The sequence below is a fragment of the Lytechinus pictus genome, chromosome 5 (genome assembly GCF_037042905.1).
Source record: "Lytechinus pictus isolate F3 Inbred chromosome 5, Lp3.0, whole genome shotgun sequence".
Taxonomy (NCBI): Eukaryota; Metazoa; Echinodermata; class Echinoidea; order Temnopleuroida; family Toxopneustidae; genus Lytechinus; species Lytechinus pictus.
The window spans coordinates 371,648-385,986 of NC_087249.1; positions in this window are offsets into that span (position 1 = coordinate 371,648).

Sequence of the window (14,339 nt, forward strand, 5' to 3'; positions counted from 1 at the left end):
AGAAAACGGCCGTCTGGAAGAGAATACGCAAGGATTAACAGCCTACAGTCCATATTATTTCAGTTATATATTCAAATGGTTTATAATAAGGTAAATGCTGAGTACATTCAAGCAGGTCACTGAACTTTCTATACTTGCTTTCGAGTACATAATAGCAGTGTTCTAACTCTGAACAAGTGAAACATTAATTCTAACATGTCTAATAAAGTGTCATATATAAATCACCACTCTCCTCAGCTGATAAGCGTTTAAACAAAAGCTTCAACATTTGTAATAGACTAATTGTCTTGATAAAGAACAATATAGCTTTCAAGTTTTAAATATTAGATAATTAGGTCACTTCCTAAAACAATCATTTCATGACATGTGTAAGACATAATTATCATGAATTTCTTAATAGATTGTAAGACATAATATCTGATATCTTACATGTAGATGTATGTCTTATATTTTTGTCTTCAAATAGCATAATTATCCTTTATCATGTTCAATGGTAATAAAAATTAACATCACAGTTTCTAATTATTATCATCAAAGCTTTTCATAATATATGGCAAAATAAAACATCAACTTACAGTCTGGACCTTGAATTCCAACCAGTGTACCAACCACTGCTGGCTTACATGCCACTCCAAATATCAAAGGCGTGGCACCAAAGTGTTGGCTTTCCCAGCCAAGGAGCTGCTGAAAGATGCTACTGCACCGTATGCTCGCTTATCTGCAGTCTGCTGAACATTTGCTTGCATTACCCTATGCAGTGCACACACACAATAGCTATCAAACACAGTGAGGGGTTGCCTACTCTAGCAGTTAGGTTTGGTCTATTCATAAACAAATTAAGGAGTTACTCAACCAAATAGGCTCTTCCACTGGCTAGTAAAAGGGGAGTTTGAATAAGCTTCTGACAGTATGCATGAAAGATGTGATACATTCGATATTCCGAAGGTTCTTTATTTTGAAGGTTCGAATATTCCGAAGGTTTGTAATTCCGAAGGTTCGTTAATCCGAAAACGAAATAAGGTTCGCTATTCCGAAGATATTTCGAAAGCGAAATAAGTTTCGTTATTCCGAAGCATTGTTAGTCCGAAAACGAAATATGGTTCATTAATCCGAATGTTCGTTAGTCCGAAAACGAAATAAGGTTCGTTTTTGTCTCGCCTGCATAGCAGAGCGAGACTATAGGCGCCGCTTTTCCGACGGCGACGGCGGCGGCGTCAACATCAAATCTTAACCTAAGGTTAAGTTTTTGAAATGACATCATAACTTAGAAAGTATATAGACCTAGTTCATGAAACTTAGACATAAGGTTAATCAAGTATTACTGAACATCCTGCCTGAGTTTCAGGTCACATGACCAAGGTCAGAGGTCATTTAGGGTCAATGAACTTTGACCATGTTGGGAGAATTATTTTTCAAAATCTTAACCGAAGGTTAAGTTTTTGAAATGACATCATAACTTAAAAAGTATATGGACCTAGTTCATGAAACTTGGGCATAAGATTAATCAAGTATTAGTGAACATCCTGCTTGAGTTTCAAGTCACGTGACCAAGATCAAAGGTCATTTAGGGTCAATTAACTTTGGTCAAGTTGGGGGTATTTGTTGAATTACTATCATAACTTTGAAAATTTATAGATCTAGTTCATGAAACTTAGACATAAGGTTAATCAAGTATTAGTGAACATCCTGCCTGAGTTTCAGGTCACATGAACAAGGTCAAAGGTCATTTAGGGTCAATGAACTTTGGCCAAGTTGGGGGTATTTGTTGAATTACCATCATAACTTTGAAAATGTATGGATCTAGTTCATGAAACTTGGAAATTAGGTTAATCAAGTACCACTGAATATCCTGTGCGAGTTTCAGGTCACATGACCATGGTCAATGGTCATTTAAGGTCAATGAACTTTGGCCATGTTGGGGATATTTGTTAAATTACCATCCTAACTCTGAAAGTTTACGGATCTAGTTCATAAAACTTGGACATAAGAGTAATCAAGTATCACTTAACATCCTGTACGAGTTTCAGGTCACATGACCATGGTCAAAGGTCATTTAAGGTCAATGAACTTTGGCCGTGTAGGGGGTATTTGTTGAATTACCATCCTAACTCTGAAAGTTTATGGATCTAGTTCATAAAACTTAGGATATAAGGGTGCGTTTATCCGCCACTTTTTCACCCTAGAATCATGATCTGAATCATGATTCAAATCACGATTCTGCAGAATCACGATTGCGTTTAGTCGAAATTGAATATAATCATGATTAGAATCACAAACATGAACTACGAAAAAAGGGGCGTTTGGAAAGACGTTTCTACAGAATCACGTATGAAAATGTTCGAATAAACGATATCGTGATTTGAATCATGATTATATGACCTCACTGTGTCGGGCTACTTTCGGTTTGACTCTTGCCAAGCTCAAGGCTCTCTATATGCTCATTGTATGTACATGGTTACTCTGCATGCATTTCTTGTCATGTTCAAGTTCTGTGTTGGTCATCGCATCGTCCACTACTTTTCATTTTTTGGTCATGTCTTCAACTTCAAGTTCTAGTGAATGAATTAACTGGACAGACAATGATCTCAGTTGTTGTTGAGTATAGAGTGTTAATATTAAATTGGATCTACGCTGAAATTCACTTCCGAACACCATTTTGGATAAACTAACAAGATGAATAGAAGCATATGGACCCTATAGAAGTAAACAAAATTAGGTATAGACTGAATTCTGGAAGCAAAAGATTTTTCGAGAGCCGAAACACGTGCGAAAAACTTCCTCTGTCAAACTGCGCACTAGTGATGCGCACTGGATTGGCCCGAATCTGAGGAGAAACAGCATTGTAATGAAGGTCGTCTAAACGCTGATTCTGTGACATCGTGATTCATGTTTGTGTTTTGAATCATGATTCAAATCATGATTCAAATCATGATTCTGGCTTGAGGTCGCATAAACGCAGCCTAAGAGTAATCAAGTATCACTGAACATCCCCTGTGAGTTTCAGGTCACAAACCAAGGTCAAAGGTCAGTTAAGGTCAATAAACTTAGGCCATGTTGGGGTAATTGTTAAATTGCCATCATAACTTTGAAAGTTTATAGATAGAGTGAATGAAATGTGGACATGGATGTAGTTGAAAAGTCTTAACTCACCGTTCAAATGTCATTTATGGTCAATGAACGTGGTATTATGTCATTATATGAATTGTGTTTTTGTGAATGATTATTTTATAGTAGTTTTCAAAGTTAGCACTGCTGCTATATTAAATCGCGTAATGCAGGCGAGACTGCCAGAGGCGTTCCACTTGTTCCGAAAATGAAATTAATTCATTTTAGTAACAAAACGGTTGCAATTAAAAAATTAGAAAGTAAAAAAGGGGGCCTAAGCTTTCGATCCTAGCAGAATCTTCGTCGGAGGCAAAATGACAAACATATAAAGTGGAACAACCATAATATAGACCACAAACAAGCTACAGCAACACTAGAAACAAGGAGACAAAAGGGGCATTAGTGAGTAGAGAAGACCAATCAGGTTAGTGAAGGGGATGAAAGAAAAGGAGTAGGCAGACACAAACTTAGGGAAGTTAGTGTAAGTAAGGCCAGTAAAAGACCTCAAGCCAAGAGGGATTAAAATAATGAGGCAGGCAACATCAAACAGGATCTGGAACAAAACAGTGATAATGGGATGAAAAACAAGAGAGGTGGGTCAAACAGGTTACAAAGAAAGGCTTAATAAACTGGTGCATAAGAGTGGGGGAAAAAAAGAAAAAGAATGGGGAACAACTGATAATGTGCAAAAGACATATATGTATATATGATGAAGCATAAGAAGGTATGTGTAAACACTGGCGTAAATCCGTGTTGATGGGTGGGGGGAATGACTGAAATATTTTGGCATTTTTTTGCAAGCATGTTTTTAGATATGCAAGGAATTGTCATTGATATGTCCACAGTGGCGTACCGTGGGTCACGGCATTGGGGGGGGGGGCACCAGCAAAATTTTTGAATGACTGAGTGAGTGACCTAATAGAGACATTTTAAGGACAATGTCATTAAACGGGTATGTATTTCACTCATCAAATAATGCGAGCGCGAAGCGCGAGCTGAATTTTTTTTATATTCACACCTAGAAAGGGACATTATAATCAAATTTGTGTAATCATGATAGGTACCTGTCTCGCTTAACAATGCGAGCGCGAAGCGCGAGCTGAAAACTTAGATAATTCAGACCTGAAGTGGGGCATTCTAAGTTTTCTTTGTAGGAATTAACCAGGACCATACGTATTTCATTAACCAAATGATGCGAGCGCGAAGCGCGAGCTGAAAATTTTTGATATTCAGATCAGAAGAAGGGACATTTTAAGGACTGATTTTAGGAATTCATGAAGAGCAGACATATCTCACCAATCCATGAAAAATGCGAACGTAATCACGGACAGGAAATGTTTCATATATACGAAGACCTTAACATGGGGCAATTACTTTTGAGTCATGAAAAAAAAAGCATCTGTCACTACATAAAACAATGATAACTCAAGTGCTAGGCAATATATTTGGTTTATATTGACTTGAAAACGGGATGTTTTGGTACAACATGATTATATATCTCGTTAAACAGACAATGCGAGCACCAGGAACAATTGAGACGTAGGCCCTGGGCAAATTATGTTTCATAAAGTTATGATAAAAATGTTTCTTATGTAATGTAACATAACATAATTATAATATAATATAACATTATAATGAATAATATTTTCTTCTTTCCCACTACGTTTCTCTTCCTTTCTCCCTCTTTTCTCCTTTTCCCCCTTTCCCCGTTTTTTTTTTTAGTCAGCCGATGGGGGGGATGTGCCCCCCATGTCCCCCGTAGTTACGCCACTGTATGTCCATATGGCAAATACCCCTCCAATATTATTATCTTTTTTACCCCATGATGGCTTAATGGTTTATTAGAGATTACATTCAAAATTTTTTGACATTCCATCTTAATCCCTTCCCAAAGACCCCAACATTGATGAATTGGAAGTATTTCGTTTGGAAATGGTGAACTGGCTCTATATTTGCATTTTATGATTCAATAATATTATTTTATTTGTTAAGCGGTATTTTTGGAAGAATTTTCACCAATAAAACAATTATCTCTTGTGATTTTTTTTTCATTTCTTTCGTAAAAAGTGGGGGGATGTTTGTACAGGCCATCCCCCCACCTCGAAAAGTGGGGGGGGATATATCCCCCCCCCCATCCCCCCCGGGATTTACGCCAGTGAGTGTAAATATGTATCTATAAGTGATATGTATATAAATATATACAAAAAAGAAATGTATATGAAAAAATATATAAATACACATATGGTGTAACTGATATTGTAATCCGCTAGGTGTGACGGGAAAAAAACATAAGACTATATAGTAGGGAAAAAAAAAAAAAAAAAAAAAAACCTGTATATGTGAAAAAGAGGAAGCAAATTGCCTAAAAAGGTAAAAGCAAATATAGAAGAGAGGGGGTGTATTATGAAGAAACCATAGTATACATGTAAATAAGCAAATGTGGTAAATCTAAAAGAGGTGAGTGGAGAAAAATCAAATATATATATATATATATAATCATTATTATATCGCCTGAGTAAGGAAGGAAAAATTGGAGCTAAGCTTGTATGAGATATGGGAGGAAAGTAGAGTAAGATACTATAATGTAACTATTCAAAAGAGCTGAGGGGAAACATTATATGTATATATAAATTGAAAGTGGATAGGAAAGAAATATCAGTCGTTCCCCTCTTGGATGTTCAGGCCATGAGGTTGGGTGGTGCGAAGTCGTCTCATCCAGAGCTTCTCCCTGCTAGCAATTAAAAAATAACAGGATATCATTCAATAATATTTTCAACGGAGGATGACATGTGTATATTGTGGTCAAAGCATGTATTGCATCAATAATTGACGCGTGGATCAAGCATCTTAATTTTTATTTTCTCTGAGCAAAATAATCTGGCGAGGATGCCCTTTTAACAGCAGGGCCTAATTAGCCCCATAATATTATATGTAAGTGTGGCCCTCAAAGAATAAAAAATATTGAATTGGGAACAAAACAGCCATTTTATTTATTTTTAATTCAAACCACCTATATGTAGCTGGTGCAAAAAAATGTTAAAACGGCTGTTTTCGACTCGCCGTACGGCCGCCGTAGAGCAAATGTGACCGAGGTATATATGACTGATGGCGGACGAGCAAAATTTCGGAGGTGGCCCTATTTATCCGCTCCAGAAGTTGACAAACTTAGCGAAAAATTTGCGAAAACATAACGGAAAAGAACGGCCATGGGTAGTATGTAACGCGGATGTTAAACGGGTTGTTCATCGGAAACCTAGCGGATGAAAGTGGATGGAGGTGGATCACAGCTCCAAAGGGGTTACCGGGGGTTTTGAATAATTTATATACGAGATGCACACTCTTATATCCTTTCTATTTTGTGCTACTAACGATCATGTACACACTTTCCATTAACCTTATCTTTCCACCCTTTTTCCGTTGTTCAGCTGCAGTGGACACTGGTGGGTTGCGAGGATGCCCAGAGCATACAGCGGACGTTTAACGGATGATAACGGACATGGAACGTTTGTTTCTCGTATATGTTGCGGATTTACATCGTACACGGCGGAAATTTAATCTGTTCTAAAAGTTTTGTGCAGCTCAAAACTATTTTGCGCGGAGGAAATCACAGTAGACGGATGCTCGATGGATAGAGCGTATGAAGCACGTATGCAATGAGTACACAACGGATGCATAGCGTTTTCCAACGGATGGCACGATTTTTTTTTTTAATCTTCTCTGCGTCCTTAAGTGCTGTGGGACCGGGCCTTTCATCAACGATTCAAATTGATGAAGTGGTTTTCTTACTCCAACACATCCCTAGTCTCATGACGAAAATATGACGGCCATGATTCGCTCATTATCGCGTCTGTATCAATCAATAATGTTGACCACTATGCAGACGCTTTGTAGAACTTTGAAAGTTTATTGAAATGCCCGTCTAATAACAATGAACAGCTTCGAGGTCATTGTCAAAAATTGTGAACGGGGATAGCAGATTATCCTAAGATTCGGAGCTGATGAACAATTTCTAATATTTCGTTTGTCCAGAGTCCAGTACGACACTGCTGTTTTGATTCACCGATTTCGACAAAGACCGCTTTGCCATAAAGGGCTGTTGACAATAGATGCTCAACTTTCCAGAAAGCGTTTGAGCAGTGCTTGCGAAACTGCCGACTGTATATCTTGAAAACAACATGGTATACTGTGGTGACTACATGTTTGATATGAATGACAGTGAATGATGTAAACAACTATCTACCACGACGTCTTCGTTACTCGTATCTAAGCATGTACGAGTAGTAAATTGCATCTTCTATAAAACGAAGACATTTTTACCCCCTGAGATATGAACAGGAAATTTTAACGCGATGTCTATATAATTCATCTTGTTCTTGAGCATAGGAAAACTAAGATATTATGGAGGTTACAATACTATTTCTGACAATTGGTAAGTATTCTTGTATTTGTAGTACATATAATTCATCTGATACCGATTTACTCAATCCTCATTAGCCAAACAAACTATTTTTAAATAAATAAGGGCGCCCGCCTGACTCACGAAAGCCAGCAGCTGTATAAAATGTCCAGTTTTACTAACGTCCATTTGTTATAATTGAGAATGGTTCTAATAAATGAGTAAAACATGAAAGAAACCCCGAAAACTCGAAGTAAAACAAAAGTTAGGCGACACAATAAAAATAATTGATTCACAGCATGTAGATTATGTAGCATAGGCGTACATTAGGAAATGTTGCCCTCATTATTTATCTAAAATGTTTAATTCCTAACATTTTATGACAAGATATAGTCTTGTTTCTTGAACAAAACTATTCTTTCCCATCAGATGTTATTTTCATATTTTTTGGCGCAAATATTCACTTCTGAATGATATGCACCGTATAAGCTAAAACAACAACAACAACATGTTACAAAATGGCAAGCTATAATAGGCCTAACATTTTCATGAATGTATGTGTTTGTGTAGTGACCATACCCAGAAAACGTGTACAAAAATGACCATCTGATTGTGAATTTTGGCAATGACCACGCCCGAATATGTTTTCTTTTCTTAATACATTATATTTTTTTGTGTTCAAATTTTATCTCAGTATATCAGTGGCAAGCAGTTAAGTTACGACATGTTCAGATGAGCTTGGGTTAAACTATACATTACCAATGTTCCATGAGTGTAGAGAAAAACTACATCCTATTGGTAGTAGGTCCAGACCATTCCAAAGCTAATGATTCGGCTATCATCTACCAAGGATGCATGTCCAAGACCATGAAGGCAATGAGACCTCCGTCTAGGCTTTCCTGGTAACTATGGCACCTTGGTTATTATTATTTTTTCATGTAGAAACCATGGCCCTGGGAAGCAGGGGTGAACCTTTTTTTTTCTTGCTTTTGCAAATTTATAACAGCACCCTCCAGAAAAAAAATCGTTCTTAGACCTCATGATGCGAACGCAAAACGCAAGCTGAAAATTTTAAATATCCTGAGATGCTATACTGAACGTTATATACACTTTTTTAAACCATTAACAGGAAGGGCATCTAATTGTAACTAAAAAATTGATGCGAGTGCCTAGCGCGAGCTGATTTTTTTTATTTTTATTTATGAATATGCAGGATGCATCTTGCTATTATGAAAACTCGAATCGAGAAAAGAATAATTGCTACATATTGACTTGAACATTGGGTTTTTAGGCCTCGCATTATGCTATCGAACAGATCATTTTTATATCTCGACCAATGGCCACTGCGAGCACGAAGCTCGGGGGGAACGATTCTGACTGGGACTGCCTTGCCCCCTCCCCCGTTGGTGCCGTCACTGAGTGCAGTTACATGCCCGGGGGGGGGGGGCACTCGACCAAAAAAGTGGTAGGGGTGTGCCGCGGGCGAGGCGAAAAACGGGGGCCTTGTAAAAAGGAGGGTCCTCGGAACGGGCTTCGGAACTACAAATGTTTGTGAAAACGGGGGTCCTCGGAACGGATCTCCGTATCTCTGTGAGTGCGTATGCATCCCTATGGAACGGGCAATCGTGCATGACGCAGCTAGCGCGGCCTCCGCCGGGTGCGCTCGCACTTAGGCGATGGTCGAAAAGCGCTCTACGGCCGCTTTTCACCAAACTTGTAGCAGATCAATGCGACCGGAACGGCGTAACGAAAAATATGCGAGGCTTTGGAGCGGATTTCTTTCTTCTTTTTTTCTCGATAAGAAGGAAATGCTATGCCTTGGAGCGGCTTTCTTTGTTCTTTTTCTCAATAAGACAAAAATGCTATGCCTTGGAACGGAAATTTGAGTGTAAAAATGGGGGTCCCCTCCGCGGCACATACCCACTATGCATTATATACTGAGTCCCCCCCCCCCCCGGGTTACATGTTAGACGATGAAAATAAAATCCCTGCTCTCTGATTCAAATAAAGATATATGGATTGTTGTAACGCGAGGTAATCTTCAGTGAAAAAACACCTTCTGTCTCTCTCTAAATCTATGTTTTTCTCCCAACAGATTGGCGATTTAGCGAGCCTGATGGTAGCGACCGGGGGTAGCGAAGAAGACTGTATAGCTATCATGATGGATAATGTGCCTAATATAGATAGCTATTGGCCGTTTGGTTGGTATGATGAACCATGCACCAAACATCTCAATACAGTATGCCAGATAATTCTCTAACTTGGTTGATGTCGAATCAACTACATTCTGTCTGACTCAGGGTAAACTGCCGATCAGGGGCGGAAATCCCAAAAGAAAAAAAAAATTATCACTTCAAAGGTAAGGTCATCTCGTCCAAAATACATGTTTTATTTCAATTTTGCATGATGTTTTTCTGTTCATCACAAAAGACCAAAAATAGTATTGTGTCCCCCCCTACTATTTTGAGTAGTTGGGACGCGTCCCCCTGGGATTTCCGCCCATGCTGCCCATTCGTGTCAGAAAATTTATCCTTAAAATAAAGGAAGTTCCTGCTGCAGAGTCTCGAGAACACCTGTAATCTTACAGGAAATTGGTATTTAGTGTATGGAACCTTACAAATTTCCTTGAATAAAACACCCTTTTCCCCTTTTTAAACAGACCAGGGACCCGTTGCAGAAAGAGTTGCAATCAAACGCAACTCTAAAAATCACGCGCAACTTGATTTTTAACCAATGAACAGCGCGCATTTTGGACTTGCGATTGATTTTTTGACTTGCGTTTAAACGCAACTCTTTCTGCCAGGTCCGTTGCAGAAAGAGTTGCGTTTAAACGCAAGTCAAAAAATCAATCGCAAGTCCCAAATGAGCGATGTTGATTGGTTGAAAATCAAGTTGCGCATGATTTTTAGAGTTGCGCATGATTGCAACTCTTTCTGCAACGGGCCCAGCTGTTATGTTAAATTGCAGAAAATTCCTGTTTTATGAATTCACAGAATGATGTTGTTATTGCTTTCTGTAAAATCTTCTATTTTTCTGTAAAATCTAGGGTTTATTAACAGTGTGTATTGCCACCTTGTCCAAAATTCACATGGTCTACCTTCATTTAGTCTAATGCCATTCTGTCCATCCGCATTTCGCCTAATAGCCATTTGGTCCAATGATCACTTCGTCTAATCACCAATTCGTCTATGACCATTTCATCCCGTAATGAGTTGGTCTGATTCCCATTTTCTTTCAATTTATTTCGTCCAATTAACACTTAGTCCAAATAAACCAAATGGTATATTGACTAACTGGCTAATGGACCAACTGATTATGAGACGAAATGGTGAGTGGACGAAAAGACAACTAGACCATGTGGATAGTGGATGAATTAATGTTAGACCAGATGATAGTCGACAAGTCGGTAATTGGACGGAAGTCCAATTGGAAATAAGCCCAACTATGCACATCTTGAAAGCTAGTGCAATAATTGTATCCCCCGAACAGAGTTCGGACGATACAATGGATTTGACCTCGTCGCGCCGCCACAGAGATTTCTTGTGAGCGCTCTACCAGCTTCATTTCTTCTCTGATTATCTTCAACTTTGGCATGAAGGTTGAGTATGGTATAGCAAAGCCGCCTATTGATTTTGGTGTGGGCAGAGACATCGTTGCCATGGTAACAAGAATGTTTGTGGAATAGCAGAGATGTCCTTGTGAGCGCTCTACCAGCTGCATTTCTTCTCCAACCATCTTCAAAAGTGGCATGAAGGACCGTTATGGTAAAGAAAAGCCGCCTAATGATTTTGATGTGGGCGGAGATGTCGTTGCCATGGTAACCATAATTTTGTGGAAAATTTAGTAAACCTGTAACTTCTGGGGTTTTTTCAGTTTTGTCATAACAGTTAGGAAAGGAGAAGCAATATTAGAGGGTAAAGCGAAGGTGCCTATAATTGTTGGTGGTGGTGGGGGGGGGGGGGGGTCTTTATTGCCATGGTGAGTGAGTGTTACCAATAACTATGATAATCCAATGTATCATGCTTACTTCATTTCAAGGTACATGTATCATAATACCATTCTGTTCTCATATAGAAAGTTTGTCATAGCAGTTGGCACACAGAAGCAATATTAGAAGGTAAAGCGAAGATACCTATCATTTTAAGAGGGGGGGGGGGGGTCTTAGGGTTACGATTCCCAAAATATATCCAGATTACTCTATAATTGTATTCCCCAACAGGTGCTACTGGACAATACTAAGGTTCTGCAGAGTCACGCTGCTGTGTCATATTATTGTCGTCAAATTTGGTACCCACAGGCAAAATGTGGGCAGGGTCATTGTTGCCACGATAAGATAATTGTATTTGTCAAATTTCTGTGTGAGCTCTGAGTGCCCTCCTCCCCCGTCGTGTTCCTCCATCCTCGATTCGCCACTGTATGATCTCAACCATTAGTCTTAATCCGTAACTTGAATGGTAACTGTAAATATTTCATCAAATTATCATGTACCTTATCTCGGCTGGTTTTTCCGACAACTCGCGAGTTTTGTTTATAATCAGTCTGTTCTAATAAACATCATATCCATTCAGTGCTTGCAGCCACTTGTTTTTTTTTCTATCGTGATATCAACCTTACATTGTTTTATTGTTGTCATTATTCTTTTAGTTGTGCTTTTACACTGCAATGAGTTATATTTGAATTGAATACATTTTTAATTGGATGGAACTGAATACAATCGCACAGGCAAGGATTTATAGCAAAGAACAAACACTGCAATGAAAAGTTTTCCATAAAACGTCAACCGTCCACCAAATTTTGTTCCTAGACTCGACATCACGGACATGGTGGTTGTACCCCCCCCCCATCGTTGTTGCCTACTCGACGTATACTCGTCCACTCATCAAATTGTGTACCTTCATTTGTTCTAATGCCATTCCGTCCATCAACATTTCGTGTAACAACCATTTGGTCCAATAACCATTTTGATTCAATCATCATTTCGGCTAATTCTCAGTTCGTCTATGACCATTTCGTCTCATAACCAGTTGATCTAATAATTTTATTTATTTTATTAACGTTATCCTGACAAGCGGGCTTGTCAGGATAACGTGCTGTACAGGGCAGGAGAGGTGGTCTTGCACGATTTCCTAAGAACTTTTCTTTCCTCTCTTTCCTTTATTTTTCTAACTGATATAGATTCAACAAAGAAATTATTCTGTTTTGAAAAAAAAGGAAAGCAAATTTACAAGGCAACAATAGTCAAAACTGACTAGTTTGCCTATTCAAAATACCAACAACAACAACAACATTTTATTTTTATTAATTTCGCCCTATTAAATACTAAGTCCAATTAGACCAAATGGTATATGAATTTAAAGGAAACCAAAACCCAAGGAGAGAAACAATCTTATTGGTAAGAGTAAAATGAGAGGAACAGTTTAAAAAAAAATTTCATCAAAATCGGTTATGAAATAGCAAGTTATGGACGTTTAAAAAGTATTGTTGTACTTTCTATGGGGATCCTCAAATTGGCAAACGTGCTTCAAAATGGCTGATTTTGTGGACAACTCTCCATTTGTTTTGTACACAATTTTCAGATTTTCCTCTTTATTTTACATATTTCACATTATCTCCTCCTGACCTTGACATATGTGATGTGAATTATATTTTCCCATGACATATGTTGTTCTCAGAAGGAGGCAAGATGCAATTTGAAAGATAATGAGGAAAATCTAAAAAATTGTGGACTAACAAAAATGGAGAGTTGTCCAAAAAATCTGCCATTTTGAAGCAGGTTTGCCAATTTGAGGATCCCCATATAAAGTACCAAAGAGTTTTCAAACTCCCATAACTTGCTTATTTCATAACCGATTTTGATGAAACTTTTTTTTTATTGTTCCTCTTATTTTACTCTTTCCAATGAGATTGCTTCTCTTCTTGGGTTTTGGTTTCCTTTAAGCCCCGTCTACACCTTCAAGGATGCAACACGGATCATCATGAATTTCAGTCCGTGGTCATCCGGGGTGCCAAATTGGTATTTTTCAAGCATTGCCGGAGTGAATACGGGTTTAACTGGGTGTTTACACGTAAACGTATGGGAAAGTACGGTTTCTTCAAGGATAGACAACCGGGAGTCAACACGGAGGGCTTCACGGAGGCTTAGGTTTCTTTCCTTTTTGCGACGTATGAAGCGTACATATACATGGCCATGAACACGGACAATTGTTCATGTTTGTAAGCAATGGAAAAATTTAGATTCCGGATAATCATGATAATGCCACTATCAACAAGGACCCCCCCCCCCCCCGGTTCCTACAGGGAACCTCCCGGATGCGTTCGGTAACAACACGGATGTACAAGGTGGCTACACGGATGGACGCGGACGATTATCCGCCCGTGTGCTCCGGGACGAAAAGTTAAACGTGTTCAAATTTTCTCCCGGATATGCCGATACACGGTAATCCCAGACTGTACACGGATGACCCCGGATTGACAATCCGGGATGATCCGTGTTGCTTCCGTGAAGGCGCGTGTAAAAAGGGCTTTTATTAAAGGGGTACTCCAGGTTGAAAAAAATATGATTTGAACAGATTACGAAAAATTTAATAACAACAGAAACTGACAAGGAATAACAAAGTTATGGCTTTTTAAAGGTGAAACAGTTCTAGGCATGTCTTCATGAATAATCAATGAGCAAAATGATGATGTCATATCCCCACTTTTTCTTTTGTATCTTATTCTATAAAATCAGGTTTAATTATTTTTTCCTTCAAGAACCAAAAATATTTAAATGACAACTGATTAAGTACATTATATATTCATTGCTGCAACTTATTTCATTACAAGGGAGACATATAAT